At 40.7% G+C, this 27,561-nt stretch overlaps 1 protein-coding gene and 1 long non-coding RNA gene across 2 annotated transcripts in view; one reads left to right on the forward strand and one right to left on the reverse strand.

Annotated features, from left to right (window-relative positions):
• Positions 1 to 17,260, reverse strand: part of KCNJ1 (potassium inwardly rectifying channel subfamily J member 1) — a 59,484-nt gene extending 42,224 nt beyond the window's left edge. Inside the window, exon 1 of the mRNA XM_069079889.1 lies at positions 17,100 to 17,260. The gene's annotated coding sequence lies outside the window, so the exon portion shown is untranslated. The remainder of the gene's footprint in view (positions 1 to 17,099) is intronic.
• Positions 1 to 27,561, forward strand: part of LOC138154881 (uncharacterized) — a 335,411-nt gene that overhangs the window by 39,531 nt on the left and 268,319 nt on the right. The gene's annotated exons all lie outside the window — the stretch shown is intronic.

Consider the following 27,561-nt stretch of genomic DNA (forward strand, 5'->3'; position numbering starts at 1 on the left):
AACAGGATGGTATAATGGAAAAAAAAAATTTAATTCAGAGCCTGAAGAGCTGGGTTCAAATTTTGACTCTGCCATCTATAATCTTTGTGACCTGGACAAATTTCTTTCCTTTTTTTGGTTTGTTCCTTCATCTACAACATGAAAGATTTGGCATATTATTCTATTGCTAGTTTATCTCTAAGGTACTTTCTAGTTCTAAAATCCTATAATGTCCATGGATTTGTTGGTGAGATAAGCTAGTTTCATCAAAGAACAAGGTATTAAGGTATTAAGAGATCTGAGATGCAGGAAAGGTGAGTTTCGATGTGGTCGTGGAGGTTGGAATGTAGACTGTGTACAATAAAAAGAAAGAGGGGATGAGTTCAGGAGTATCATAGCCCCAAAATGCAAATGGGCCTGGGGACAATAAGACATTGTGAATTTGGTAATGAAATAAGAGGATACAAAAGGCAGGAGGAAGGCAAGGTTCTTCTGCCATTAACACATACTCAACATGGCCAGTGTCTTTAGTAAACAATTATCAAGTCTTCATGTTTTAAGAAGGGTAGGGAGAAACTGAAGAACTTCCAGTGAAGAAGAGAAAAAATGATGGAACAGAAACTTGGTAATTTATTTTGTATAAATTGCAGCAAGGGAGAGCTCAGATAGACATCAGAACTTCTTCACTATAAAAATGATTCCATACTAGGAGGGACAATAAACAATATATAGAATCGCAGCTGTAGAGATTTTTTTTTTGCTTTTTGGAGGGGGGAAGGTAGGGCAATTGGGGTTAAGTGACTTGCCCAAGGTCACACAGCTAGTAAGTGTTAAGTGTCTGAGGTCGGATTTGAACTCAGGTCCTCCTGATTCCAGGACTGGTGCTCTACTCACTGCACCACCTAGCCACCCCCTGTAGAGATCTTTTAACATAAAATGGTAGTTCTAGAAAGCACTTAATAGTCAACATGTATTTTACTTTTTTTTTTTTTTTTGCTTTTTGGAGGGGGGAAGGTAGAGCAATTGGCGTTAAGTGATTTGTCCAAGGTCACACGGATAGTAAGTGTTTAGTGTCTGAGGTTGTAGCAGTAAGCACCCCAGCATACCCAGGGTAGCTGCCACCACAGGTTCTTAGATCTGCTTTGTTAAAGGAAAGCAACTCAAAATGGGTTAACAAGCTTACTTTAATCAGTCAAATATGTATTGTTTACCTAGTTCAGGGGAAAGAGGTCAGCACCCCAAACTTCAGAGTACACAGACAGAATTTTCAAGACAGAGAAACAGATCAAGTAGACAGATTTCCAAACTGTCCAACCATTACATCCATACCAAATCAACATCTGGGTTTCAACATCTGGGTTTTTCAAAGCTGGGGGACTCTCAACAATGGCTTCCCAGAGTTTCATCAAATCACAGAACACTTCTCAAAGTGAGCCCCAAAACAAAGCTACACATCAGGGCTTATATAGCCTTTTCCTGGCTCAGAGAATGTAACAACTTTGTTGACTCACTGGCCAATCAAGAAGTATCTACTGAAAAACAAGCCTCCCACCCCAGGCTTCAGGTGCACTTTAGCCTAGGGGCAGGGAATATCTTAAAAATTTACATTCCCATTACAGAGGTCACATTAGAACTCAGGTCCTTCTGACTCCAGGGCAGGTGCTCTATTCACTGCACCACCTAGCTGCCCCAAGTCAACATGCATTTTAGCCTCTACTATGTTCTAGGCACAGGAAATGGGAATACAAAGACAAAAATGGAAACAGTCCCTGCCTTCAAGAAGTCTACAATCTAGCCTGGGGAGACAACATTGACATAAGTAGGTATTTACAAAACAGGTAAAAGGTTATAGTGCTGACAGGAGGCACAAACAGCTAGCAGAAAAGCCCTCATTTTGCAGCAGGGGACCCCCAGAGAATGAACCCAAGGTCACACAGAAACAGATCCCATAACTCACAACTGAGGTTACTTTCATCACACTGAATTACTTTTCAGAACCAACAACTATCATTTGATGACTCAAATGGAGATTTAGTTTGAAGCTGGAGACCAGACTCCATGAGTTCTTGAGGGTTTATGTCTATCGCTGGAATCTGTGATGTCAGTCTTATGAACATGATGAAGACTTCACCACCTAGACAAGACCCTTGTGTGAGCCCCAGAGAAGCACATTATAAACAGCTTTCCATGGGACTGGGAGGGTAAGATGTGCTCAGGACTCTGTCCTCCATGGTCTTTGATTCTGGGAACTACAGAGAAAGAATGGCATGACCCTCTGTGTCAGGGCCTCTGAATGAGAGGAAAGAACTGAGTGTCATTGCTGAGGCAGAAAATGGAGTCCAATGGAAATGTATGGAAAGCCAGGAGTCATATGACTTGCCCTGGTTCTCTCAGGAACTAGTTCTACATCTTGGGCTTGTCATTTGACTTCACCCTTTAGGACTCAGTTTCCTACCCACACCTTTGTTGGGGGGGTTTTAGATGAATGAGATACTGTATGTTCATGAAAACATCCTGGAAAGTTAAATACTCTGTACGAGTGTATGGGATAACAGTTATTAACTCTGGGCATGGCAAGCAAAAATCTATCATGTCACTCTTTGCTTACATGCTATGACTTTTCTCCATCTCAGACACAAGCAGAGCCCAAGAATAGACAGTACAGTCAAGCTTTTAGCCTCTAGTCACCAGCAAAATGTGCTTTGAGTTTAATATATTTGCATTTGAAAATTAGCTGGGCTCTGGTCTGACTGTTAGTGTCCCTGGGGCTCCCCATCTCACCCACACAGTTGAGCAGTCAAAGATGGAAAATATTGTGCTGCCAACTTCCACCCACACGCCTTTCCAGCACCAAAATGACTAGCTGAGGAGACTAAAACAGGACCGTTTTCTGAGCTGCTCAGGGCTTCTCTAAGGGAATTCTAATAAATGGAATAGAGGCAATTCAGACCAGCCAGGAATGAGGAGCACTCCATGTAATGAGGATAGGGAGTAGAGGACCTTAAGGATAGAGTTGGCTGCTAAAATGCTGGATATGTCCCTGCATAGGGAGGAAAGCCCAAGTGTGAAGGGAGTGGTATGTTCCGGGATAAGGGGTAGGTGCTAGAGAATTGGGTAGTGAGGAGGGGGTTAAAGGAAATGGCCTGAGGGAAGATCCTCAACACCTCTTGGATGGCTGAGACTCAGTGGTGCCTCTGGGATCCTAATGTGTCAGCTCAGGGTGGGAGCGATGGAGAAATTTGTACTCTGTGAAGAAAGCTGATTTATGGTAGAGAGTTGGTCAGCAGCTTAAAGAGAATTTTAAGTCCAAGAAGCCGGCTAGAAAGTGTTTTTGTCAATGATCTAACAAATTATAAGTCATCTAGAGCCTTTCCCTGCTCTTACCATCTAGCCAAAATGAAGTATCTGGGGAAGACCACCTGTTATCAGAAACTTACCTAGATGAGTTTGTGGACTTGGAGTCCAAGGTAGAAAGGGATCTGCAATGGTCATCAGGGACATCTTCTGCTTCCAAGCAAGACTTCATCTAAACTACTGCAGCAAGATTATTGCCTGCCTAGTCTTTAAAAATTCCAGAGAATTATATTGCCTTGAAAATTCATTCTAATATTCCTGCAATTCCTTTCTAATATTTTACCAGAATCCTTCATTTAATAACAGAAGTTCACCTCCTTTTTGTCTCTTGGTTAACTGGGAAGCAGGACAGTATCCCTTCAAATACCTGAGGAATCATCAATTTAAAATTTGAGAAGGGGGGGGCCTTAGAGATTATCTTGTACAATCCCCTCATTATACATGTAACCTGGGACTTCCTCAATGTGGTTTCTTGCAAGGTATTCATTGGTTCATAGGACACCTTGGATCAGCATCTATTCAAGGCTCTACTGAATGAGCCCCACCTAATATTCTCTTTAACATTAATATAACACATTAATTCAAGGCAATGATTCAGTAATCATCTATTGAGCATTTACTATGTTTGAGGCACTGAATAAACACTGAAAAAAAGACAAAAATATGATTCCTGCCCTAAGGAGCACATAGCCTAATGGGAAAGACAACATGCAAACAACTATGTACATATACGATAGATGCAGACTTCAATAGATAGATCTATATAAATTATGGATATGTCTCTATATATCTAAATCTATGTTTGTATCTTATATAATATATAGACTATACATATAGTGTAAATATGTAGTATAAATATGTATAGAAAATAGAAAGATATACATGTGTGTGTATGTGTGCATATATATGTGTATGTATATGTATGTATGTATGTATGTTAGATAGATAGATAAATAGAGTAAATGGGAGGTGATGTCTCAGGGACAGCATTAGCCATGGGAGTGGGAGGACCAGAATGATCTCTTGTAGAAGATGAGATTTCAGTTGAGTCTTAAAGATCTTGGAAGTCAGGAGTAGAAAGGAAGGAGGATAATATTCCAGGCATTAAAAAGTCATAGAGTCAGAGTCAGGAGATGGGGTGTCATGTTAAAGAAAGCACAAGAAGACTAGTTCAGCTGGATCATAGGATGGTATGTGGAAGGGGATGAGGTGGAGTCAGAAAGACTCCTCTTTGTGAGTTCAAATCTGGCCTCAGATATTTACTAGCTGTGTGACCCTGGGCAGGTCACTTAAACCTGCTTGTCTCAGTTTCCTCATCTATAAAATGAGTTGGAGAAGAAAATAGCAAACCACTCCAGTATTTCTGCCAAGAAAATCCCAAATGGTGTCACAAAGAGTTAGACACAACTGAAATGACAAAGTAACAAAAACAAATGACAAAAATACCAAAGTGATTTGCAAATCACTTCGGTATTTTTGTCATTTCTTGTTGTTGTTACTTCTCCAGATCATTTTACAGATGAGGAAACTGAGACAAACAGGATTAAGTGACTTTCCCAGAGTCATATAGCTAATAACTGCCTGAGGTCAAATTTGAACTCACATAAATGAGTTTTTCTGATTCCAGCTGGGCAGCCTCTCAACTGTACCACATAGCTGCCCTGAAAGAGAATCAGGAGAAAATAGTATTCCAAAAGCCTAGAGAGGAAAGACTATCTAGGAGAAGAGAATGATCAATAGTGTCAAAGGTTCTAGAGAGGTCAATAAGTATTATTTGAACATCAAGACAAATAAGAAAAATACTCCCTTTTCTCCCCATCCCCACACACATTTCCATACAGGCATGTACTACCATAGATTCTGATGCCACCAAGGGGAAAGAAAACACTTGTAACCTAGACTCATCACACTCCTAGGACTATGTCTTGGCTGAAACACCTTTCTGCCTCCAAGCTACTCTTGCATATTTGTTGATGTCCTCTGAAGGATTACTTTCTCCTCTAAATTATTCTGATGTCATCTGTTAGGCTGCTTTCTCTGTTAAGTTGCTATCTACTGTTCTCCACTGAACTCCTACTGTGTTCTATCATTTCTCTTCAAGATTACTACTAAGTTGTTTCTTTCCAGGGGAGAAATAGGGTACAACATTTCTACTGTACCCAAGAGCCTTTTAAACTCTTTTATATGTATACTACTTCCTGACTGCTCAATGTTCAACAGTCATGCCCATGAGACCATGGCTCCTCCACTCACATTATCACTTGCCCCTCATCCTTTCCAACAAATGGGACTCTGATCCAATCCCTGGGTCCCTCTGCTCTGACAGATCAGCTTTTCTCTTCTCTTGACAGACCAATCTTCCACTCCCATGACAATGCACACACATCATGGCCCTCCCTTTCTAACTCCTCATTATGTCTTGTTTTCCTCCACTAGAATGTTAGTGCTTTGATGCTAGGGACTGTCTTGCTTGCTTGCATTCATATCCACGGCATTTAGCCCAGTGTCTGGCACATGGTTACTGTTCAATAAACACTCTGTCTACCTGACTCACAACTGTACCCATTCAACATAACAGTGAGCCCCTCAAACCATATTTATCTATTTTTAAATTTATTTCCTTCTCAGCAGGACCTCCCAAGATCCACTTAGTAGTTGCCTTGGAATGATAAATTCCCCTCCAAATTCTCCCATAACCTTGGCTATCAGAGCAATAACTATTACTTGGTTTGTTATTCAGTCAATTTTTGTGACTCTGTAGACCATACTGGTTTTCTTGGCAAAGATACTGGACAGTTTGCCATTTCTTAGCAAATTAAGGAGGTTAAGTAACTTACCCAGGGTCATACATCTAGTAAGTGTCTGAGGGAAGATTTGAACTCAGGTCTCCCTGACTCCAGGCATAGTAATCTATCCACTGAGCCACCTAGCTGCCAACAGATTACTTGAAAGCTTCATTTAATCTCACTAGAAGGTTGTGGGGGCCCCAAAGAGTTTTGTCCTACATTCCTGTAATTATTCTCACCTTGCTGCTTTCCCTACCTATGGATGAATAAACTGAGGCCCCAAGAGGTCAAGAAACCTGTCCAAGGTCAAATAGGTAGAAGCAGATCAAGGCCCTACAAACCCACTGATTCCTCACTAATTCCACTATTTCTCAGATCAAAATAATTTTAATGACTCCCACTCCTTTAACCTTAACTTTCCAAATGTCTGTCTCATTCCTGAGTTCTACCTCCCAGTAATTTTAGTTTATATTCATAAAATGATATTTACTCTTTTTATGACCTCTCTCAGACCTCATGTTGTTCCAGATAACAGCCTCCATCAGGCCCTTCCCACCCACCCCCCACCAAATAGTATAAAATCATCATTCCAGTAGACACCCAAATTGGCAAACACTACTACTAGCTCAAAAACACACAGTAGCCAAAATATAAAATATTTGTCTAGCAGTAGAAAGGTCTATAAATTCTAAGTCCGGCACAAGGTTTGCCTCACTTCTCAGCTGCCAGTCTCAGGCTTCCACTTGCCCAGCACATCCCATAACCTGTCCCTTCTATTCAGTCTTTTTCTAGTCATGTCACCATTTGAGGTTTTCTTGGCAAAGATACTGGGGTGGTTTGCCATTTCCTTCTCCAGCTCATTTTATAGATGAGAGAACTGAGGCAAACAGGGTTAAGTGACCTGCCCAGAGTCATACAGCTAGCAAGTATCTGAGGCTGGATTTGAACTCAGAAGAAGAGTCTACTTGACTCGGGCCTGGTACTCTAGCTGCTCCATAACCTGACCCAGCATCATGTAATTAGAGAATCCGAGAGTGATAAGGGATTTCAGAGGTCATCTTCTAGAAAATTCTGGACCAATGATCAGCCACTACTTGCTTATCTTTAGTAACAGGGAATTCATGACCTCCCAAAGTAATTAATTCCGTCTCTTGAATAACTATAATTGTTGGAAGCATTTCCATAAAGTAAGCAGAAATACCCAATAGCTTTTACTCCTTTGGTTTTAGCTCCTACCAGTGAGTCTTTAAGAATAAGAGTTACTCCATTAGAATGTAACTACTTGAGGGCAGGGACCATGTTTTTTGCCTTACTTTCAAGTCAATGAACATTTATTAAACACTAAGTTCCAGGCACTATGCTAAGTGTTGGGATAGCTTACATTCTAATGGGCAAATACATAATACAGAAGGGACGTGAAAAGAGAGTGAAGGAAGGAACCTGGAGGAGGGCAGGGTAGAGAAAAGTCCAGTGAGTTAGGAGTGTGAGCCTGGAGGGGCATGAAGGCATAGCTGGTCTGGGCTTCCTCCTTTAAATAAAAGTTCTGGGAGAAACCACTCAATCAGAGGGAATAGCCATAGAGGTATAGGCTATTTCCAATGTGTTAAGGCTGGAGTTGAAGTGAGTTTCTAGGGCGAAAAGATTTCTACCATAATCGAAGAGATTATGGTAGAGAAAGCCCAAAAGAGATTCAGGAGTGCAGCCTGGGCAGGAATTTTTCCTAATTTCTTTGTATCCCAGTACTTAATACGCTGTCTAGCACATGGTAGGTGCTTAAGTAATGCTTGCTGATCGGTCGTTCATTGCGATCGAACAAGCTTAATTCCTCTTTCACTGGACAGTTCCCACTTACATCCACTCCTGACAACACGCTCCCTGTTGCTTGCATTTCCTTCTCGCCCTTGGTTTAATCTCCTCCAGGTGCTCTTTTGCCTGTCACCGTCATTAAAATGTCAGGTTCAGAACTGAATGCAATACTCCAGATAATGTCTGAGAAGGGTAGGGTCCAAGGAGACCCTCACTTCCTTCCTGTTAATAATCTCACTCCCAATCAAATGCCTCTCTTACAGAGAGACTCCCTCCCAATACTCTTTTCCTCTATCCACATCCAATGCGTCCTTCAAAGCCCAAGTCAGATTCCACTTCTTCCAGGAAGCCTTTCTGGATTACCAGAGCCTTAGCTGAGCATATCCATCCCTGAAAATCTTAGTTTGTTGCTCGTACTTTGCCTCTTACCACATGCTACTTTATAGTGCTCTCTACAGGGATGGCTTTTGTCTTTGGGAAAGCAAGATCCATCCCCACCAGGTTAGTACAGGAACCCCAGTCAAAGATCAAGCTGAGCAGGTGAAGAAGGGGGAAGCACTGCTCCTACAATCACGAGTCAACAATGACAAAGCTACCATTTCTGTTTCATTTGCCAAAGTCTTGTCTCCCCAAAGCAACTGCAAATTCATGGAAAGCAGGAGCCACATCTTTATATCTTGTGAATCTCAAACAGGTTCTTTTAGCTCCTCCTTTGTGTAATGACACTATCCTAGGAGCTATAGAGAAATAAAAGAGAAAGGAGGGTGGGAGTCAGATCTTTCACTCCCTGGCTCTCCTATTGGGACTAACCCAGAGTAGGGGGAGGGAGGGATCTATGTTTTCTTTCTTCTCTATAATTTGTAGTCCTAGAGAGTTTCCCAGAGCACTGAGAAGTTAAGTCATTTGCCCAGGGGTCATATAACCAGTATGTGTCAGTTTCAGCATCTAAATTTGAAAACAGATCTTCTTGGCTCTGAAACCAATTCTCCATCTACTACTTCACAGGGCATCTCATAGACCTAGCATTTAGTAGGCATAGCACAAACCATGATCCAATGAACTGAGTTATGTGAATTCAGGTAATCACTAAAGACTCAAGGCTGAGATTTTATTTTCTTCTCACTTCTTTATCTTTCTTCCTTTCTTCTAAACTTATCTTTTTTTCTTCCTCACCTTGAATCCCACCTAGCCTTCTGTCTCAATCCTTTCTCCCTTGTTTGCTCTCTGACCCCATTAGGCTTCAGATAAGACTTTTGTTATTGTTGTTTTTCAGTCATGTCTGACTCTTCATGACTCCACTTGGGATTTTCTTTCCAAAGACTCTGGAGCAGTTTGCCATTTCCTTCTCCAGCTCATTTGACAGATGAGGAAACTGAGGCAAATAGGATTAAGTGATTTGCCCAGGGTCACACAACTAGTAAGGTCACACAACTGAGGCCAGATTTTGAACTCATGAAGATGAATCTTCCTAACTCCAGACTGGGAGATGTATCCACTGTACCACCTATCTTCCCTCCAAATAAGACTAATAGATTAGAATCTCCTCTATTTCTAAAGAACTTCTAAAAAGAAAGTTTCTGTATCTTTAAACTTTCTATAGACTTCTTGGGCCATCCTCTAATTGTCTTTGGGCTCTTCTCCAAAACCATTTCAGGTTATCTATACTCTGTGCATAATTCATCAGTAACCCAAACCATATTGCAAAAGCAGAATTCTTCCTGACCTCTAGAGGGTCAGTTGGTGCTTTGAAGCATGACATGGTGATTACTTTTATCTCACTGAACATCTTGTTACTAGTTGCAATGGATGTGGCCACCAAATGACCAACTTTCATCATTCTGTCCTTTCCTGTGGGAGGCATTCTCATTAGTAGGTAACTTAGGTCTGTCCCACCACTCAAGGACAAATAACAGCTCTGAATGGAGCCAGAAACTTCCCAAGAATTTAATCACAGGCAGTGAACCGTGGGAATCTTCCCTTAGGGGTGGTCACCTGAGAGGATGTGGGGAGTTTAAATTCTCCAGCTACAATGTCCACCTGCTATTTCCCAAGTACATCATCATGTATCCAAATCCATTCTGTGAAGACAAGGGTACATTTTGCTAGACCGAGTAGTAAATACCATTACTGAGATTCTAACCAAACTAACTGTCTTGGGATATTAGTGAAGGTAGAAAGGGAAAAGGTAGTAAATAATTGGTCTTTTCTGGGCTTCTAACACAGCTAGTACATCTCCCAGATAACATAATTTGTATTACACATGTATTACACATTACATATCTTATATAGCTAACTAGACGGCAAAATTCCCAGGACAAGGTAATTATAGTTTTTGGCATAGGATACTAACATGCTCATTGAGATAAACCATTTTCCTAAGTAGAGAACCAACACAGGAAATTACCATGGACCCTTGCTTGCAAAAGAAGCGGGGGAGAAAGGAAGGAAAAAAAAAAGAAAAAAGGAGGTAGATATCATTTATCCACAGTGACCTTGGGAAAGCATGTTCTTTATTCTTAATGAGGATGCCAAATGATTTCCTGTCCTGCCAGGGTTTAGATGTATTCATAACAAGAATATTTGAGAAGCAACAAATTGGAATTGAACAATTGAGGAAACTAGAGCTGTTTAGCCTGACGAAGAGAAGACTTAGGGGAGACATGATAGCAGTCTTCAAATATTTGAAGGGCTATCACGTTGAAAAAGGATTAGGTTTATTTTTTTGTGGTTCCAAGGGGCAGAACAAGTGGGTAGAAATTACAGAGGTAAATACAAGGAACAATGAGAGAGGACTGAAAGGGAATTGGCTTCCTGTAAGATAGAAAATTCTCCACCCCTGGAGCTGTTCAAACAGAGGCAGGTTGACTACTTGATGGAGATGAGTACTGGGCTGGGTATCCTGGGTGTCCTAAAACTAACTAGCTATATATCTTTGGGCAAGTTACTGTTCTACACTGGGCTCCATCTGTAAAACAAACAGATTGGACATAATGATCTCTAAAGTACTTCCTGGCTCTCAGACTAAATGATTCTATGTTGTAGAGGGACTTTCTACTTGGAGTATGGCTTGTACTAAAATACCTCTAATACTCTAAGATTTGATTTGCATAGTCATGAATCCCCAGCCACCAAACCTTTTCAGTGTTCTTAATGTAGATAAGCTGGTAGGTAGAGCAGAAGACCCTGAAGAGACGGTCCTAAAGCAATTTTAAGTGGCTAAGAACAGCAATAATAGTATTTATATCACTTTCCTCACAACTTCTTTCGAGTATTATTATCTCCATTTGACAGACAAGGAAACTGAGGCTCAAGGTGATTAAGTGAACAAGTCACTTAGTTTCTGTGGGCTTTGTCACATGCTTGATAAGAGTTGGAGCTAGCACCTGAAACCATCTCCTGGCTCCGATCCAGTGCTCAAAGATTTTTATCCTGGTTTTTTGCAACATGGATCCCAATGGAGCCTTTCTCAGAATAATATTTTAAATGTGTGAAGTAAAATATATAAAATTGCAACAGAAGCAAACTCTATTGAAATACATTTTTAAAGTATTTTTTTAAGTTCATGGATCCCAGGTTAAGAAGTAGGAAAATGAAAATATTCTCCCCTCACCCCACCAAAAAACCCAAAAAAAACAAAACCCAGTTTCCATGTTATTCCACCCTCCCTGAACCCCTGGGTGTAACTGAGAATGATTGACAGAAGAGCACTTTGGGGATGCCAAGTGTTATTCAAAAGAGAGCCAACAAGAGAGATGGACAGCATGCCCCAGATGTGGTCTAAGCAACGCTGCTATGAATACTCTCGAAATGAGTAACCCTTCTTCCAGATTTTCCCTCAGCACTCATTTTACTCCCCCTCATGCCTAAAGTCTGGAAGGTAATTGAAAATGCAGACAGACCATGCCACATAGGATCTGCCAGTTTCTGCCCCTTGTGGGTGGAGAGGCCCAATTTAAAGGAAAACCCCTCAAAATGGCTTCAAGAGAAGATTTAAAAACCAATTAAATTTTTTTTCACTTTCATAGCAATTTAAGTCATGACCCATTAGCCTTAATTAACTCTTGAAGAAACCCTCTGATTAAGGGACCAACCAATCTATTCATCATTATATTTGTCATTCACAAGGATAATAACAAAGGTCTAGAAGATCCTGTATCTATATGCCCAAATATTCATACCAGCACTTTTTGTGGTAGCAAAGAACTGGAAACAAAGTGGGTGCACATCAATTAGGGAATGACTGACGAAACTGTGGTATGTAAATGTAATGAAATATTATGGTACCATAATGTAGACTGTTTCAGCAGTGGTGTTTCATCTCTGTGGAGCAATAGGGCTCTTGAAATACCCACTGAGAGAAATAGAGTTACAAGATACTGAGATGTGACAAAATCTATGCTTGGGGCTCCCTATATCTTTTTCTGTTACCTTCTAAAGAGACTTTTAGCTTAGTATTCAGGCTGCAGTGAATAGTGAAAACCTTGGCACTTAAGGTGGGGCATTCTGCCCATTATGTGAGCTACCATGTGAGTGAGGGGCAGCAGAATGTGGAAAAAAGAATTCTGGATTGCTGCTGCTTGGGCTTACACTTCTGTCTGTGATGACTGGGCCGGGCCTCATGTCAGAGTACCTGAGACTGAGGCCAGACTCTTGAGCAGCAGCACGGGCCGTGTCCCAAGCCTCCTTCTCTTCAGTGATTGGGACTGATGATGAGTATCAATGTCAATACCAATGCTGAGAGTGGAGGTGAAGACCAGAGCAAGAGGTCATCCCAAGTATCAAACAATTATCATAAAGGTCAGTGATTTGATGATCTAGGGGTGACTGGGGATGATCCAGAAGTTCCAGAAAGGACTGTTCCCTCCCCTCATACCTCTGGTATATTTATAGTTGAAATTTCAGAGCTGGAGACTGGGACACACACACCTCCCCAACCATTCCCTCTCTACAATCTGTGAATGTATAGTTCAGAAATTCCCTCAGATATACCTAGGAATGAGGAAAGTAGTTAGAAGTTTCTAAACCTAGTTGGGCAGAGGATTCCATATGGGAATGCTTAATGAGTTTTTCTTTAATGGTCATTATGTCTAAGAAATAATGTAACTATAATATGATGATAATGGGATCCTATATTTAGAGATGACGGGAAACTCATAGGTCATCTAGTTATAAATGTGAAAAGGCAAGTGCCTGAGAAGTTAAATGACTTACCCATGGTCACATAAGTAGTAATTGAAAGAAGCAAGATTTGAAACTATTTCCTCCGAGTGCAAATCATTTCTCTTTCTGCTATGAAAATCAACTAGACTGGAAGTGAAAATAGGGACCAGAATGAGAGTAGGAGGCAGATGTCAGAGACTGTTAGCTATTGCAAAGTCACTGTACCAGCATTCTATGAATGAGTGGATTTGTTAGCCAGAAAGATGAAATTCCAGATATGAAGTAGAGTCAGAAGCATAGGTTTCCTCCTTTCAGAAATATTCTATATCATTCCTTAGTCTAAATTCAGAATCTGACCAGCATGGTTTATAATTTAGCCAGCTGCTCTGAATTACACAGTGGTAGAAGTTTCTTGAGAGTGAGAGACTCTGATGAGGCCATACTAAAGGTGGTTTGATCATAGTATCTTCTGGTAGACAACTCAGAGATTATATTCCCTGTCTGGATAATTAGTAGAGTGGTACACTGCCTTCTGTAGGCTTGAGAAAACATAGCAAGAGCTAATTTGTGCTACTTATACAATTTCAGTACCGTAGTTATTACATGGAGTACCTACAAAATATCACACACACAGCCCATAAGTGTCAAAATACAAAAATAGTGAATATAAGGAATTCAGAGAAACATAGTAAGATTTGTATGAATGGATAAAGTAGTCAGAACCAAGCAAACATTATATATAAATGACTATAATAATATAAACAAAACAAAATGAAACCAAGCACTTTACCATTATGATGAACAATGTCAACCTTGAGAAGAAATGAAGAGATATACTTTATTTCTTTCCTTGGAAAGGTGATGGTCTGTGGGTATGAACTTTTGCATATTCTATCATGTATGGTCACTGTGGCAATTGGTGTTATTTAACTGTCACCAAGAAAGGCTCACTGGCTTGTGGAAATTGCATGGGGGGAGGAGTATGTTAAAAAATGACTGCAGGGCAGCTAGGTGGCGAAGTGAATAGAGCACCAGCCCTGGAGTCAGGAGGACTTGAGTTCAAATCCAGACTCAGACACTTAAAACAAAAACTAGCCATGTGACCTTGGGCAAGTCACTTAACCCCAATTGCCCTCCAAAAAAAAAAAAAGAAATGACTGTAAAAAATGAAAAGCATAAATAAAACTTAAAAAATTAAATAATGTCTAAGTTTGGCACATTTCTAGGAACCCTTAGTGCCTTGTAGACAACCAGATTCCCCTAGATAATTTACTTCCTAGGCCTTGCTCTGTATAGTCATCAGAGAATCACTTTAGTGTTGGGTGGACTTGAATCCATGATAATATTAAAAGTAACTGCCAAGTTAGTGTCACGCCCCAGAAATAAAATCAAATGTTCCAGTTCCCTGTCACATCTATATCACACTCCCTTTCTAATAGTCACTCAAAGGCTCACCCTTTGAACTCAGTGTCATTTGTCATACTGGATAGTAGGGGGCAGCATATCCTGCAAAGGTCAGAAACTGGAGTTACTGGAAGTCAACAACAAGGTCTCATTAAACCCCATCTGTTCACAGAAGAAAGGAACCAGCTGAAGTTGCTGTCTGCCATGCCAGCTCTACCCTCCTGTCTCAGGGAGGGACTGTGTTGGGTAGCTAAACAAGGTTTTGTGTGAGCAACTTAGGAGAGTGGGCATCTGGAGAAGTGAGCTCCAAGAATGTGTCTGACTCATTGTGAGGTCTGTGGTCCATGATCCCCTCTCTGTGTTTACCCACCTATAAAACAGGGCTCAGAGACTGCAGCAATTGGGGAAATAAATACGATATGATAATAGTTAATATTTATGCAATATTTAAAAGTTTGCAAAGTATTTTACCCACATTATTTCGTTGGAGCCTCACAACAACCCAGCTATATCAGTACCATATGGATTATTATTCTGGTTTTGCCAAAGAGGAACCTAAGACTCACAAAGTTGTGACTTGCCTAGAGTATGAAATAATACTTCATAAATCCCTTGAAAGAAAGCAGTTCTTTAAAGCCAACTTGCTTAGTCATTTGTTATTCATTTGAGAGGTTTCATGAAAAAAGACAGCATGAATGTAGTAGTATAATAACATTAGGTCTATTGACAATAATATAACTAATGTAATAGAAAATGAATGATGGTGAAAATGACTTATAAACAACAACATTAGCTTCTTAAATAGTCATGAAATTAAACTTTCCAGGTTTGCTGTCTTCCCATTTCAATAATCTTACACTTTGGGCCTCAGTTTCTGTCTCTGTAAAATCAGGGAGTTGTATTAGGTCATTCCTAAGGTCCCTCCTAGAATTCAGATTCTGTGATTGATCCTTTTGTCAGGATTCTGAAAAGGACTGGGGAATCTGAGATCCCATGGGAGCTACAGCATGGCTAGGAACCAGAGAGTGTAAATGGAATCTTGATCCCTTAAAATAACAACAATAACAAAAAAAAAACAAAAACAAAACACTGAGTCATCTGTAGACAAGAGCAGGAAAATATACTGTAAGGAGAAATAAGAGTGTGGGAGACACACATGAAAAGCTTTAAGATTTAGCTCTTCAAAGTCCAGTAGACTTGGAACTAGTAAATGCCTTGTCATAAAATCAGAGAAAAACCAAGATCCATCCACCTCCCCCCAGCTTCCTAGAACCATTCACAAAGCTACCACTTTCCTCCCTTTCTTTCAAAGTTTTGGGCTGCACTTGAGATAATGGGACCTTGAAGGCATCTTTACATGATTATACATTCACTGGATGTCTCAGGTACCCAAAGGCGGGCTTGCCATGTGTCATTTATTCTTTCCCTTTTCACCTTTCACTGTTTCACGTTTAAAATCAGATCTGGCTTATTTGTAGAGAGTTGACATGCCAGCAGTGCACAAGAAGACAAGGCAAACCAAGCCTGTCTTTGAAAGGGAGCACACCCCAAGCTAGTCGATCCCTCCAGTATATAAATAAGTGCAGATGAGTATGCTCACAGTGATACACTTCTGAAATGCAGTCACAGACTTTTTTTTTTTGGTTCTATTTTGTTTGCTCAATGGAAGGAAAAAATATTGGGAGAAAAAATTGTTTTTCAATAGCTAGGGTATAAAACACAAAATCCATATTGATCACAACATTTGAATGTCAAACGCAGGTTGAACCAGGGTGTGTGATGAATGAAGAGAGGCTTTTCAGTACTGTTTCTCTTTCTTCTTGGGGCCATATAAAATGTACAGAATGGCCAAACACTTGACATCTGCTGGTGTTTTGAATTTGTCAGCTCTGTAGTTAGAGAGCTAAATCAGTATCAAGAATCCCCCATTCATTCCTCCCAGCCTTTGGGACTCTCCCCAAAGAAGGTTCTCCCTGTTTTTCATGTAAGCACATCAAACCACAAGACTTGTCCAGAACAGCAGCGTACACTCACCTTTCACCTGGCTAGACTCTCATCCCAGACCTCAACTGGCATCTTTATCCTCATTCTAGAAATGGGCTGCCCACACAGGCAGGCTTAGCCACCCAAGGCCAGCAGAGATGGAATTCCTACATACCACCTCTCTGATCCCCAGAGAAAATTGCTTTAAGACTAAGGGCATTTGTTTAGAAATTTCTTGCTGGGTACTGGGTTGAATTGGGAGTCATGGGCTCCAGGCATCTCTTTTCCTCCTCTAATTCTGAAGAAGCTTTATCCATGGGAGTTAAGGAAAGGCAAGCTTCTCTCTCCTCCCCCACCCTCTTCATATGCAAAGTCATTATATAAGAAAGATGCCTTGCTTGGCATCCAACTTCAAAGTAGTGAGACGTCAAGAAGTGACAGGGAGGCAATTAGCAAGAGATTGTCTGTACAAACAACAAAGCTTGAGACAGGGGTGGGGAAGAGGCAAACTCACCACACTCTGATCCAAAGAAAGGGGCTAGACAAACAATTTAGGTACAGGGGGGAAAGGCCAAATCTCCCCCCAGCTTAAACTCTCACTTTCCCCCCCCCCCCACCTCCTCTTACCTGGTGGGATGCCAGAGTTGCTGTCAGGGCAAAGCCAAGCTGTCCTGCTGTTTCCCCAAGAGAACAGCAGATTCCTAGAGTGACAGGTCCCTTGGCACTTTGGTCCAAAAGTTCTAGTATTGGGAGTGGGACAGCCTAAGGCCCTGATGGTTTTTATGAGTCAACAGGTCAGCTCAAACTGGTTGCCAGCTCATCTGTATGCAACCGCACAGCAAAAGAGCAGTTTACTTTATAACCGGATTCAACAAGAGTAGGAGTGGCTGCTTAAATGTGGTAGATAACATAAAGGTGTTGAGCTGCCAAGACTAATGAAGGGTGATTTGTTTATAAAGCCATGGCTCAAGACTGGGCACCTGAAGAAAGCCAATATTGCACAAGGCTGACCTGGTCCAAGCTTTCCAAATGACTTGAAGTTAGGGATGAATGAATACAAAACCTTTTGACAATTGGTGCACTTGTTGGTAAAGAATGTGTAAAGAAGGCTTTGGACAGGAAATGTCTTCAAAGTGTCTGCCTTACCCCTTCATGGAATCACAGAATCTTCCAATTGGAAGGCACTTCAGAGGCCATTGAATGCAACCTGCACCTGAATAAGAATCCTCTCTACCACACATCGGACAAGTGTGACACTGTGCAAAGAATAATGAATGGATAGCCAAAGACCTGGTTCAACTGCATTCTCTATCACTTCATACCAGTGTGACCTTAACCCCTCCTGGTCCTTAATTACCTCATCTGTAAATTAAGGGATTTAGACTAGATGATCTCCATGATTCCTTCTGGCTTGAAATCTATTATTCTAAGTACTCATTCAGTGATTTTTTTTTAATTTATGGAACAAACCAAGTATTTCCATAACATGGTACAATTAAAAGATGATTGCACATGAAACTGAAGATCTATGATGTACAATTTGGGATTCTTTTAAAATATATATTAAGTTATCATGTAAATTTCTTTTTACCTCGCCCCACCCTAGAGATGGCTACCATTAGAGACAAATAGGTACATACATGTAAAACTATTCTATACATACTTCTATTTGTCAGTTCTTTCTCTGGATGCAGATAGTATCTTTCTTCATATGTCCTTTATAGTTAATTTAGGTATTTATAATAGTTAAAATGACATTCACTTAAAGACATTCTTAAATAATATTGATATTATCATATACAATATTCTGTTGGTTCTGCTCATTTTGTTCATTATTTCATGCAAGTCTTTCCATGTTCTTCTAAGATCATTGAGATCATCATTTCTTATAGCACAGTAGTATTCCATCACATTCATGTACCACAACTTGTTAAGCCATTCCCCAATTGATGAGTATCCCTGTAATTTCCAGTTCTTTGTCACCACAAAGATATCCAATTGGATACCCAATATTCATTCACTTTCACGTCTTTGCTTCGCGATTTCAAATGAAGAACTTTCTTGCTCTGTGACCTGTTCTCAGACTGACTTTTCTTGACTTTTCTTTGGTCATTCTGACCCATTTACAAATGTGGGCCTCTGACCTGCCAGAAAGAACCAATGAGCTCTCAGTAGATCCTTCCTGACTCCCACCTTCTGACATAATCTAAGGTGAAAGTTCTGCTCATCTAGTGGGCAGTACACTAAAGCAATAATATAAGACAGGGGGGTGGGGAACCTGTGGCCTTGTGGCCTTCTAGGTCCTTGGGTGAAGACTTTCGACTGAGTCCAAGTTTTACAGAACAAATCCTTTTATTAAGGGGGTATTTGTTCAATGAAGTTTGGATTCAGTCAAAGGGCTGCACTTGAGGGCCTAGAGGGCTACATGTGACCTCGAGGCCACAGGTTCCCCACCCCTGTAAGAGTTCTACAGAGGTGGAAGGGACCACAAAGGTCCAAAAAGATTAAATAATTTACCCAAGGTCACACAGGCAGAGTCAGACTTGGAAGTCAAACCTAGGTCTGCAGGCAATGCTGCTGCCCCACACATAGCATGGAGGGTATTTCCATGGAGACATCATGAAATGAAATAGCTTTCCCAACCTTGTCAGATGTTTTCCTTAGGACTTGGTCACTGGAAAATAACCATTTCAATGCAAATTAAGCTCAATGAATATTCAGTGAGACCTATTCAGTACAAGACATTATGCAAGGTTATCTGGGGAAGATGTGAAGATGAATTAGATGCCTGCTCTTGTGGGGACCTCCTTTGTGTACTTTCACACTCTCTATTTGGAAAGATACTTATCTGTGCATTTGGCATATCTCAGCTACTATTTAGAGAAAGAGATAAGACCAGGAACTCTAGTCCTATAAGAAGCTACCAGTATAGAGATATAAGAGAGTGGACTTACTTGAAGTGTTCACATATGGGAGGAAGTCACTCCAGATAAAAGCAGGACAGCAGCCCTGAAGGAAGTTTCCTAAGGCTGGAAGTTTATCACTACCAACCTGAGAGAACTAGGGACCAAATGAGATACTGAAGGAATGACTTCTCTGGACCTCTTGAAAAGCCTAAGGGCATAGATAGACCAACTTTCCCAATGTACTTGGATACCTTCTCAAAGCTGGTCCGCCCCAAGCATTTAGAACCTTTAAGCTGGTTAAGGAAATCAGAATTCAGGGATTTTAGGTTCTGGGAAGGCTCATATCCCCTTCCCCTCACCCCAACATAGAACTGTTAAGGCACTGCACCAAGAGACAGGGTGTCTCCTGTCCTTTCCTGAAGGAGCTGGCTTCCCAAGTGACTGGTAACCCACAGAGTCCATGGCTCAATGAACAGATACCACACAGGAACAATGCCAGTGAACGTTTTAAGGTGAGTTTGATACTTTATGTTGGACTCCAGTTTGGAGGAGTGGACAGCCAAAAAAAAAAAAAAAACTCTAAGGAGAAGAAGAGATTTTGTTCTGCTTTGAAGACTTGCTCATTAAAAGCTATTCCCTTGGGTGAAAAATGAATTGGAGTGAGATTTCAGAAACTCTCAGAACCAGAACTCAACAGGACTTTTTGCTATCATTCAGTCACTTCCTACTCTTTATGACACCATGGAGCAGAATACTTTCCATGGGTTTTCTTGCAAAGCATAATGAAGTGCTTTGCTATTTGCTTCTTTGGTGAATTAAGGCAAACAGAGGTTAAGTGACTTGCCCAGGGTCACACAGCAATGCAACTTAGAGGGCATCTATTCCAAACTATACTTGATCAAGAATCCCCTCTATGGCATGCTGAGGATAGCATTCATCCCACTTCCAGTGGTGGGTAAATCATGGCTTCCTGAAGCAATTGGTTCCACTTTTGTATTTGGTTGAATTAAGTTTTTCTGTATGTCAAACCTAAACTTCTTTCTCTACCCATTCCTCCTTAGTTCTACCTCTTCATGTCAAGCAGAATAAATCTAATACTTCCTGCAAATGCTTTAAAATGTTATCATGCCATAATAATCTAATTCTTTAAGATTGGTAAAGTGCTTTATCTACATCACATCATTTGATTTGCATAGCAACCCTGGAAAGTTGGTGCTCCATTTTACAGATGAGGAAACTGATGTGCATGGCAATTACATGACTTGCCCAGAGTCCCATAGGATTTGAAATGCCAGATTCTAAATCTCCAATACTCTCCATATGTCACCTTGTCCCATCCCAGCCATGTTTCTTCTTCAGGCTAAATATCCCAAATACTTCAACCAAACCTTGAATAGCCTGGTCTAGATTCTTGGTAGCTCTCCTGTCAATACTCTCCAGCTTGATAAGATCTTTCTAAAATAAGACAACCAGGAAAAAACAGAATACTCACAACATGATATCACCTTGAACAGGGTAAGGCAGGACTATCACCTCCCTCTCTCTGAGCTCTGTGACTTTCTTAATCCAGACCAAGATCACATGAAGTTTTTGCCTGCCCTATCATCCTGCTGACATTTTGAGCTTTACAATTTCCTAAAACTCCCTACTCTTGCTCAGAGGAATGGCTATCTAGTCTCACCTACCCCTATTGTGTCCTTGTGTAGCTGTTTGTTTTAATTCAAGTGCAGGCAGCATGATGTGATAAAGACTGATGGCTTTAGAGCATAGCAATAACTAGGGCAGAGTGACCAGACCTTTGGCCCAGGGTGCCATATTTATAGGACATTGACATCATTAGCAATCCTTCAGCAGCTTACTTAGCAAGAATAAGTACTTAAAATAGAAAGCTACCAGATGGGCCTGGAGTGAGCTCCTCCATTGCCTTGCCCCACTCTTCCTCTTCCTCACCACCTCTCACAGCTGCCTCCCCAGAAACAGTGTTCTGACATTTGTCTCCTGTCTGCTCCTCCCTCCCTACAACAAATGAGAATGGGCTTCAAGCCACTTGACCCAGGCATGATCAGTAGTATTTGCACCAGGTACAAAAATTCCTATTCCTTGCTGTGATATGGAATCAGGAGACCTGATATCATATCTTATCTATACCAATTGTTTGTGTAGATTACTTCACTTCCCTGGGCCTCAGTTTGCTCATCTGTAAATGAGGACTTGTATTGGATGACCCACCAAATCTGTTTCAACTCTAAATCTATGACTGTATGAACTTTGAATTTTGTGAATAAGAGAAGAATCTGTGATTTTCTCAGCTTAGGGAACTCCCTCTACCACCTTTTGTGGCAATGGTCTCTAACCATAGATAAGTCTTAGGGAGTTGCCTGAGGCCCATGATAACAACAAATATCATAGCAGATCTGTGACTTAGGAGATAAGCCCTAGGGAGTTGCCTATGGAGTATGGAGAGTGCTCAGGGTCACACCTAGTAAGTTGCAGTCAGAATTTAAACCAAGGCCTTCCTGACTCCAGGCCCAGCACTCTATCTACTAACCCCTGTCCTATTTCTTTATACTTATCCCTATTAGGTTTCACTTACTAGATTCAGCTCTTCATCCAATCTTATTGAGATTTTTTTTTGAACTCTGCCTCTGACTCTACTGTCTCTGCCATCTATAAATTTGACCAGTAAACCAACTGTGCTTTTTTTTTTAAAAGCAATCAGGGTTAAGTAACTTGCTCAAGGTTACACGGCCAGTTATTTCTGGGTGTGGTGCTGAGTATCTGAGCCCGGATTTGATCCAGGTCATCCCGACACTGGAGCAGGTGCTCTCACTCGCTGTGCTACCTGGCCGCCCCACCAACTGTGTTTTTATCCAAATCTGTGATGGAAATGTTACAGGAGGCAAAGCCAAGGAGACATTCCTTGGCATGCTACTAGAAATTTCCTTGTAAGTTGGCATAGACCATATATGAATATAGGGATAGCTAGGTGCTACAGTGGATAGGGCACCAGGGTTGGAGTCAGGAAGACTCATCTTCTTGATGAGTTCAAATGCAGTCTCAGACACTAGCTGTGTAACCCTGGGCAAGTCACATCACCTGTTTGCCTCAGTTTCCTCATCTGTAAAATGAGCCAGAGAAGGAAATAGCAAACCACTCCAGTATCTTTGCCAAGAAGACCCCAAATGGGGTCATAAAGAGTTGGACACAACTGAAAAATGATTGAACAACTTTTGAACATGTTTTAGGTCTGATCATTTAACCAGTTTTGAATTGACCTGACTATACTATCACCTAGCAGCCTATGTCTTTCCATCTTGTGGACCAGAAAGCCTGAAGGTTTTTGTCAAATGTTTTGTTAAAATTCCCTGATCTACAAGTTGACAAACTGTCAGAAAAGGAAGTTGGGTTAGTTTGTCATTTTTGATGAACCCATGTTGACTCTAAATAAGAAGTTCATAACTTGTGTTGTGTTAAGGACCCATTGGGAAATCTGGGGAAGCACATGGATATCTTCTCAGAATAACATTCGATTGCCTAAATTAATAATGGAAGGAAATGTTAAATTTTAGTTAGAGATTAGTAGGGAGGAAAAGGTGTGATTTTTTTCCCATACAGATTCACAGATCCTTCCTGAAATCAAGCACAAGAACCCCCTACTCTAAGTAATCCCCACCTCTCTTTCTAAATGCTCACAACACATCCCTCTAATGATATTCTTTAGAGTTTTTTTTCCAGAGATTGATGTCAAGGCTTAAAGAGATATCATTCTGATTTTTTTTTCCACTTATGAAAATCTGAATGACATTTACCTGTCCTCTGTTCTGTAGGCATCCTAGTACAAAGGGATGAATAATAGATGCACAGTCAAATGACCTGAGTTTGAGTCCCAGTTTTTTATATTTATTCCCTGTATAACTTAGAGCAAGTGCCTTATCCTTTCTAGACTTCAATTTCCTCCTCTGTAAAATGAAAAGGTCAGACTAGATAACTTCTAAAGTGCCATCCAACCATTATTCTATAGTGGATGCATCTCCCTCTCCCTTTTTCCATGATGTTTCAAAGATCACTAATGGAGTTTCATCAATCAGAATTACCAGTACCTTCAGTACCTAATGAAAGGACATAGGCACCCTATTACCATCACTTACCTTAGGCTTCAACTTCACTTTAACCATTTTAGTTCTATCCTTTCAGGATCCTTCCTAAGCATCCTGGCATCCTGGAGGAAGGGGTGGGGCAGGGGGTGGAGGGAAGCAAAATAAAGGATGAATAGGTCTTCTCTTTGTTAGCATCTTGTCTCTTCTTTGTTCTTCCTCTTGTCTCCAATGTTGCTACCTTGAGGAGAGGGAGCAGGAATTTGGAATTCATTGCTGGCTGCAGGTCTTTCTGACTTTTGTTATCCCTGGTATTCTTAGAGGAATCTAGGAAAGCTTCCTGTAAGAGGTGAACCTCTCTGATTTGCCTTCACCTTGGTATTATATCACAGGAACCACAATGAAATCAATTATTTTCATCCTCCCTTAAAATTCAGCAAACATCTTTCCTAGATTTTCCCTCCTTGTTTTATTGTCACTGTGGTTACTTGCTCCTAACGTCCTCAATAAATGGATGTCTTTGATGTCCATTGAATTAAGCACAGATCTTAAAGGACATTCTTTGTAAAGCACTCTCAATACAGTATGTTTTCTTGGGAATCTGCCAAGTACACATGTCCCAGGGGTCCCTGTCCCTCTTGAGAACAGCACAGCTATATGAACAAGTAAGGGACCTTTGTCCTTAAATTGGAACAGACTGTATCCCATTTTCATTTCTAGGAACAGTAACTGTGAATAGAACAATATCATATTGTTTTGTTTATTCATTAATTTGCCAGCAGGATTTTGAAGGTTCCTGATAACTAGTGAAATGGGCAGGGAGGGGGAGAGAAAGAAAGAGGGAGACAGAGTAGAGGAGGAGGAGGAGGAGGAGGAGGAGAGAGAGAGAGAGAGAGAGAGAGAGAGAGAGAGAGAGAGAGAGAGAGAGAGAGAGAGAGAGAGAGAAGCAATTTGCATTAGCTTTCTCCTACCCAGAATGTGAAGCCCATTCTGAAAATGTTAATGACAAAATTTACATGCATAGCTGGTCCTTTGTTGCAGGAGTGGTAAGAAAAAAAACTGAAATGGTAGAACGCATTAACTCTTAGAAGACAATAAGCTTGGTGCTCTGGGTGGAAGGAACCTGCCTCTTGCTCACTTACAGATCAACCAAAGGAATTAAAGGGGTCTGCAATGAACAGGAACAAAGATCTAGTTGGTTAGGGTGCAAGTAAGGAGGAAAAATGTCATTCTGAAATATGGCAAGGGAAGGGAGGAAAAGAAGCCTACAGAGACAGATGAGAAACTAAGAAATGTGGATGCCTTACTTCCTTTCATCTGCTTCCTGAACATTTCTAATCATGAATCTTATTAGGGTTAAACAGCAGGTGTGTCATACAACTGCAAGATTTTAAGTTAAGGCCAAGCACTTTTCATTCCTAGGCTTTCTGAACTAGAAATGAATTTTAATTGAAGTAGAGAAAAGCTGGATCCTTAGTGTCATATTGCAGGGAAGGTATGTGGGAGAAGCCATGGTCTTAGTCAAAGTATCTGTGTCCTGACCCTACTAATTGTATAGCACTCAAATCAAGCAATTATTAAAGGATTTACTATGTGCCGGGGGCTATAGTAAGTAGCTGCGATGTCAATTGTTGTTGTTGCTGCTGCTGCTGTACTTTGTTCTTGCAGAGGATCAAAATAACATCAATGTGTTAGACTCAAGTTAGTGTGTCCTACTATGGCTGATCAGACCAATATGAGCATGGAAGGCTCTACCACAGGTCAGGCATAAATAATCCATGGGAACAATTGTAGTGGATTCTCTAAATTTGTGAATCTTGCATTTCTTTTGAGCTACTTCAATTTTGTTTTGCTTATGGAGTGCAATACCTTCTTTGATGTGGGGATGCCATCTCAAGCAGTCCTTTGCCAGTATCCTCCATGACATGCAATCAATTTCAAAGTTCAGAGAGACCTTGAGAGTGTCTTTGTATCACTTCTTCTGACCTCATTGTGAGCATTTGTCTTGTGGGAAAAAAATATAAGGAAAAAGAAAGCCATAACTTACTCTCAAGGATCTTACATTCTAAAGGAGGAAGAAACACATTAAAGAAAAGCTGAAAAGCTGAAGTGGAAGGGAAAATATGTCAGAGTGGGACATGGTGGCTAAGTCCAAAGAATGAGGGCCCTTCCCCAAAATGGAAGTTTCAGAAATATTTTACCTCTGGGGAAAGAGGCCCAGAGAGCTTAATCAAGAGGCAGTTGAGACATGATGGTTAAATCTGTAGAATCAGGTAATTGATTGTTTCTACTTTGTGCCCTAAATTTCCTGAAAATTAGATTTACCCAAAAATGGAATGGGTTTTCTCAGGAGAGAGAGTTTTCCTCTGCAATAAAAGTCTGGATGACTACTTGGTGGAGGAGATTGCTGGTTCAGGGCAGGTGAGACCAAGTGGCTTCCATAATACCTTCTAACTTTGAGATTCTGGTACTCTATTGGAGATGAGGAAAGAAGAAGAGAGAGATTGAAGATGTATATTCTCTCCTTGAGATTATAAACTAGTTAAGAGAAAAGGAAAAAAAAAAAACAAGGGTATTGCAATAAATAACAACCACCTCTCAAAAAAAGTTTGCAGGGCACACTTTTAAATCTAATCTGAATTATTTATATTTTCTCCATTACTTTCTTAAGTTTAGACTATCACAAAGAAAATAAATCAAGCCTTGATTGGTTGTTATTCAGTCATGTCTGTGACCCTATTTGGCATTTTCTTGATAAATACTGGAGTGACTTGCCATTCCTTCTCCAGCTAATTTTACAGATGGGAAAACTGAGACAAACAGGATTAAGTGACTTGCCCAGGGTCACACAGCTAGTAACTGGCTGAGGTTAGATTTGAACTCTAGTCTTTTTTGACTCCAGGTCCAACACTCTCCACTGTGCCCCCTAGCTGCGCTGATTTGTATCGTTTGCCAATTCCTGAGCTATAAAAATGCTTAAACTGAAAATTTAACAATCTGCTCCGCTAACTGGCTGACACCAGCTTCAGCACACCCTTGAAGCAAACCCACAGCAGAACATCACCCAAGCAATATGTCAACAGGCTAAGATGTGACACAAAAATAAAGTGAACAAAATGGAGAAAGGTCATCAGCAAAGATCTTCTGGAAGAGGTGAGATTGGAATTGTTTCTCTCAGTAAATGTCTCCACTAAAGTCATTTTTTTCCAGTGTCTCACTTCTCCTTTCCATCAAAGACCCCCTCCCTCTCACAGAGAGAGCTTGAGGGCTGTAGGGACTTCACCATGTCCACTATTAATGTAAGACATTCTGGCAGAAGGAGAAACAGAACGGCAGGAATGGTCCGAAGTATCCCCTCCTGGCTTTCCCAAGGATCTCTAAGCAATGCCCTAGAGAATGGTGGAGTTACTCAAAGAAAAGGTCAGCTCAGCATCAGGAGCTCCATTCATTACTGTGGCAGTTAAGTTACAGTGCATCTGACTGTGGCAGATCAGACCAATATGAGCTTGAAAGGCTCTGCCACAGGTGGGACACAAAGAGTTCATGTGAACATTTGGGGTGGATTCTCTAAATCTGCAAATCTTACATTTCTTTGGAGCTACTTCAATTTTGATTTGCTCATGGAGCACAAAGCTTTGTGATGTCACTTTATTGTTTTCCATCTAGGCCACCAAGGATTCTGTTATTCTCTTCCCAGGAAGCTCCTGAACCCAAGACCTTCTCCAGCAGCATCCCATTATTAAACATTCCACAAGTACAACAGCTCTGTCCAGGGTACCTCCAGATTCAGAGGTAGCATGGTGTTATGGAAAGAACAAGCTTTGGCCCTGTGACTTAATGGATATTTTATCCCAGGTAAGTCTCTTAATAATACTAATTGCTAACATTTGTATATCACTTTAAAGTTTGCAAAGCAAACCTTTGCATATATTCTTTTATTTGATCTTTACCAAAAACTGGGAGATAAGTGATATCATTATTCCCATTTTACTGATAACTGAGGCTGAGTAAAGTTAAGTGACTTGCCCAGGGTCTCACCAGTTGTATCAGCAATGCCATATTCACAATGCCTATAGAGATTACAAATAT

This window comes from Petaurus breviceps, unplaced genomic scaffold (assembly GCF_028583685.1).
Source record: "Petaurus breviceps papuanus isolate PSGF00001 unplaced genomic scaffold, PetGlider_PUasm1.0 91133, whole genome shotgun sequence".
Taxonomy (NCBI): Eukaryota; Metazoa; Chordata; class Mammalia; order Diprotodontia; family Petauridae; genus Petaurus; species Petaurus breviceps.